Source organism: Trachurus trachurus, assembly GCF_905171665.1.
Source record: "Trachurus trachurus genome assembly, chromosome: 17".
In the NCBI taxonomy this organism is placed as follows: Eukaryota; Metazoa; Chordata; class Actinopteri; order Carangiformes; family Carangidae; genus Trachurus; species Trachurus trachurus.
This window is the reverse complement of record NC_139900.1, coordinates 18,483,684-18,489,683: the sequence shown is the minus strand read 5'-3', so window position 1 is coordinate 18,489,683 and position 6,000 is coordinate 18,483,684.

The window sequence follows — 6,000 nt, the reverse complement described above, 5'->3', positions numbered from 1 at the left end:
TTATTCAATAAAATATTTTTGATTTGACATTTTATATATTTCAATGTTCCTGCAACAGAAATTCCCCACGCCCCCCCATCCCCTCCCTCCCTCCCTCCCTCCCTCCCATCATTCTGTTTTGATTGTGTTTTTAACTGTTTTGAACAAAGTGTGTTAGCATTTGAAACATGTGCTGTAAAAGTCTAGTGTTTTGCAGGTGGTGAACTAGTAACTGAGAAAAGAGTCCATGAATTTTGGTGACAGTGGTCACTGAATGCATTTAGTGTGAAAGCAATGAAAAGTGCTTCACAGTTTGGTCCACATGGACTTGTGTTTTGCAAACTGTGTTAAGAGTTTTGAAAATGTGACTTCAGTTTCGACCACTGCTTGTTAGCAATTGAAAAAAACTGTAATTTGATTTGATTCTTCGTACTGATGCTCTCAATTTCAAATCAGTATGCTTTATTGGCATGAATGTAAGGTGCCATGCATTACAGGCAATGCAATGATATCTGTGTGTGTGTGTGTTCTGAGCTTTTTTTTTTTAAATAAATGGCCGTCTGAGGAATTACATTCACCCGCTCAGCTTGAAGAATTCAACAGTTACAAGGTTTAACGTTTTACTTTGAAAAACCAACAAAGACTGACACAATGGTAATGAAAAATCTTATTTGGGAAAATAGCTACAGTCTATAAAATAACTTCTCTCCTCTCAGATCCCTCCAAATAAACGTGAGCAAACCATAAACCATTGACCAATCTCTTGTTGTCACTACTTGCCAGTGTATGGGTTATTTAGTTTACCACTGGTCTAAGACCTGCAGCCTGGGTGTTGACCTGAAAGATCTGTGGGTGAAATGAAGACTGGACCAACACTGGACCAGTCTGACATGTCTGAGGAACCAGACCCAGATTTAAAGCAAATCAGCCTGAAATAAGTGATTTGAAATGTGTCACAGTGCGTTTCTTTTTGACCATGAGACCAAATGCTGCTGACTGACATCTCTGTTAAAATATTACACTTGTTCCACATACCAAGTCTAAACTTAACTTGTTATCCCTCAGTTTACTCACTTCATTCAGCTCATGGGTAAAGTTAAAGTAACATCATCTTACTCACTTGATCCCATTTTTAATCTCTGCTTCAAAAACTTAGGGCAACAGAACACTCCACGTTATGGATATTCCTCCCCCAATCTCAATCATCATTAACTTTACAGTCAAAGTTACTAATATAGTTCCAACTGTAGAATGTATTATACACTATATGCATTTGCCTCTTCGCTATCTCAGTAATCAAATGGACAAACATATAAATCTCCTCTCACATAGGCTACGCATACTACATAGGTTTGAAAACATAGGTTTTACTGGGACCTTGTTCTTTGTGTGTTGTCTCACCACAGTAACAGGTATTCATCACATTGTGTTAGCCAGGGGTCCAATAGCTGGCCAGTTTACTGACGCATCTGAGCATTTCACACAAAATCCACCTACTGGTATAAAACACACAGCTTTACACCATTCATTCAGACTGTGAATTTAGAGTTGAAATTTAGAGTTTCACTTTTTAAGATCTTTGTCAAATAGGGGGAAATTGTGCATTTTCGAGGACTATTTTCAGCAGTGGATTAATCCAGTAGTGATTATTTGCAGCAATGGGATACAATAAAATTAAATCAGCGTGTTGCACTGGATTACATGTTCCTTCATCACCATAGAGTCACATACATCAGTGTGTTTGTAGGAGAAATGTCAGCGTTTCCCATCAGCCTCCAGTTACCCACAAGTCATCCTCCTCCTCTGTGGTTGGTGCTTCAGGTTAATGATAAGCTGCATTATGGTGGAAAAAAGTAATAAAATATTTCCTTCCTTGTTCCATAATTATACAGCATTACAAATTTGAATTGTAGAGGAAATTTAGAGATGAACAATTAATCCATCAATATACTTAGAATTTAATGAATGAAAATATATGAAATAATTGAATAAGCAGTTTAAAAATTGGAGATTTCCTTTTTTCCCGCTGTTTTTTTTCCTTTTCCCGTTAGCTAATCCATTTACTTATTCTCTGTGACACTCTGGGTCATCAGTGCTCTACAACCTGAGTTCTCCAGCCAATCAGAGGGCTTGTTACATCCCATGGACAATTGAAATTGTTTGTGTTAGTTTTAGATCATGCTCTAAGATCCTCCATGCTTCTAGAAATTCTGGCTAACCCCTAACCCTGGGACAACTGTGAAACCATGTGTTCATCTCTGCCACCATCACGACCCAGAGGCTCTATATATTTTAATTTCTGATGTCAACCGTGGCTTAACAATAAGACCAGGGACCGCAGTCAGACCGGTCTGTAGTGTTAGAACAGGGTCTATTGTGCTTACTGATCAGTCAGCTCATGTAAGACCTGAGCCGAACCCAGATGCCGTCCACCACCACGTGAGCCAGCGGAGAGAGGGGCCTCGGTCTGACACGGTGGCTGCTCTTCCTTGCGGACATGAATCCTTTAGCATATCAATACGCAGAGTTTTGGCCTATCAGCAGCCAGATGCTGCTCTGTCTGCTCCAATCAGACAAAAGCGTTCTTCAGCGTCAGCTCCGGTCTGTACACCTGCTAGTTTGTCTGAGACGGAAAACCTTGTGTCTTCACGTCCGGCTGCAGCTTGTTCTGGAGATCAACTCTGTTCTCACTCTGAGGCCGTGGGCGAAAAGTCGCTTTACCCACGGAGGTTAGAAATTATGTGACATCATTTCTAACCTCTCTAAATGATGAGAGGCGGAGCTTCGCTGCTTCATATCTTATCTCCTGTTAGCTGATGAAACACTGGAACCTTCCTTTATGAAAGGAAATGGAAGAGTGGCGTCCCACAATTCCTTGTTGCAGTAACAGAAAGGAGCGACGCACTGTTGTAGTTTCACCACAACAGACTCATGTAAATGTAGAAACAGCAGAGAAACTGTTCAATGTTGATGACACTATGTCAAACTGATGGAAAACATCATCGGATCGACTGAAGCCTAAATCTATAAATATAGATTCCTTCTCTTTAGATCAGTGCCGTTAGGAGTCATCATGGAGAACAAGCAGACTGAATTTCATACTTAATTATATCAATATAAGAAAATCTGAAAAACTAAACATAAATGTTCTTTCATTAAACCTCCCCCCAAGTGCAAAACATTATTTCTTTGTACTCAACAGTTATATAGAAATATCAGAATGCATATACCAGGAAAGTATGCCCTTATATAGAATTTAATCTGGCCCGTTGCTCTGTCCCTTGTTTCTATTTAATTCGAATTTTTATAACTCAACTTTCTCTGTTTGTATATTCACTTATTAATTGTCCCTGTTTTAGAGCGGGTTGAAGTTAGTTTGAATAAAATGCTGCGTAAACAAAGTTGGATTCTCTCCACACCACGACTGTCTTTATCTAAATCCTCATAAATTCACCTTCCCTGGTTTCTGCAACCTCTTGACATCAATGTCGAGGAGAAATATTTAGGAAAGGAGATTATTAAACTCCATGTACTTTTTGAACCACAGCCTGTCACTGCGTACACACACACACACACACACACACACACACACACACACACACACACACACACACACACACACACACACACACACACACACACACACACACACACACACACACACACACACACACTTTATGCACAGCAAATTCAGAAGTGTTAATTCAACTCCTAGAGAGTTAAATTCAACACTTTAAAAGTGTCTATATTGGTCCACACTAAATCGAGTTAAAATAACACTTTTGAAAGTGTTAAACAATTAACACTGTGACAGAGTTGAAACAACACTCTCAATAGTTAAAATCTAACACTCACTGTGTTGAATTTCCCTAACACTAGTGTGTAGTGTCAAAAATTAACACTATTATTGTGTTGTTTTAACACTGAATAAGGTTCAAATTATAGTAACACTATGGGAGTGTTAAATATATTATTACTGCTGCTGCTGCTGTTAATAATAATAATAATAATAATAATAATAATAATAATAGTAGTAGTAGTAATAATAATAATAATAATAATAATAATAATAATATATAAAGAAATCCACACAAGTTGTAGTTTGAATCATAATGTATTTCAAACAAGCACACAAAAACAGCACTGGCTTTGCACTAACCACAGCACAGGTTACACAATATACATAGGATTATTATCAACAGAGAGCTGGGTAGTTGTTGGAGAGTCTGTTCTCATTGCCTGTGAAGTTGAGGGCTCACTAACTTCATCCTGAGTGTCCACATCAGCAGTAGTTAAAGCAACATCTCTATGGAAATGAACAAGATGCTTCTGTATAGGTGCAAAATAATAAACAACATCCCGGCTCCTCACATTTTAAATGTAATGTCTTTCCAGGATATAGACCATGGTGTAGTCTTAAATGCTGACAAAGCAATGCAGAACCTTTGTGGTGTGCCCGGTGTTCATGGTAGTGTTCATGGTAGTTGACACTGAAGGTGAAGAAGAGTTCATCGAAAGCTGCCAAGGATGTCTGTGTCTTGTAAGGGATGGCCTTGTGATCAATGATGACAAAGTATCTTTGGATGCTGTTCTTCTTTGCGCCAACACACAGGAGGAAGGGCTGTCCCGGCACCACACCAGATAGGAAGGTATCGACACTGGCTCCCATCTTTAACAAAATGTAAAGAAGAATCATGAGAAAATTGTGAAAAGTGTTACTGCTACATTCAACTAAGTCAATAAAAAATGTGCTTAACACCTGAAGTAGGATCATCAGAATAACTGTACATACAAGTACATTAACATTTGAATACCTGCAAATATCTCACAATATGGTCCTCAGCTTGACAGGCACTGATTTTGCCACTCTTTTTGTGGCCTTTGGAGGTAGGGGAAGCAGGTCACTGTCCCAGCCTAGAGGATAAACAGGAGAAATGTCAGACACATTCACATCATAAATAACTGAGATATTTTAAAGAGAAGGAGACAAATTAACCAGACCCACCTTGTGCGGCACAGGCAAGAGGTCTTCAATGTGCTCATTAGAAGTCAGTTTTTCGCAGTCTGTCAGGATCCTAGCTTTGACAAAAGTAGGCCCTTTTGTCAAAACTCTGCACGACACTTCCTCTCCAAACATCATGGAGTCTTGGTCAATCTACAGAAGAACACACATTTTTATACTATTGTTCATATGCATAGATAGCTACTGTACAACAAGGCGTAACTTCAAAGTTAACGTTATAAAAACTCACAAACATTTCAGATGTTCAGCAGCTGAGGGGTGTGTGTGTGTAGCTAACTCCTGTATTAGCTGCGGCTAATGATAGATTGAGAGAAAAAAAAAAATCCCAACAGTTAAAAACTAAATAAAAGTAAACTACTCCTGCCCGTAAAAAAGCTCTGGGTTTAGAGAAGAGGTCGGTGTGTCTACACCTGTATTCCTCCAGCAGCAACATAATTAACTTAGGCTACCCAGAGCTAGTCCGACTTTTAGCAGCTAATGTTATCCCTAGGCAAGCAGGAGCTCAAACCCCCGGCCTATAACATTAACAAGGTTAAGCTAATTGTGTATATTTATCAACACCCATGTCTTATGTACAAAAGGAACATTAATGCACACTTGAAAAAATAGCATCAGGCTACAACAACCATGCTAACCTTAACATTGGACTTAGCCTACCATGATGTCAGCTAACTTTACACACAGGACTCCGTGAGACTTATTATCAACACATAAAAATAATAAGGTTACTGCATAGAATAGAAGGTAATTATCAAATAGGCATGCTGCCTTTCATTTACTTACGGAAAGATACTCGGTGAAGTCCCGAAAAGAAAGTGCTGTTGCCCCTGCTCAGACTCCTGCTCAGACTGGGGGGAGTCCCGCTTTTAGGAAAACACGTCACAGATCCGTTGGAGAAACTCTGTTCAGTGTTGATTTTAAAGTCAACACGTAACAGAGTTGATTTTAAGTGTTGATTTTAAAATCAACACTTAATAGTGTTGTTTGGATTTAACTCC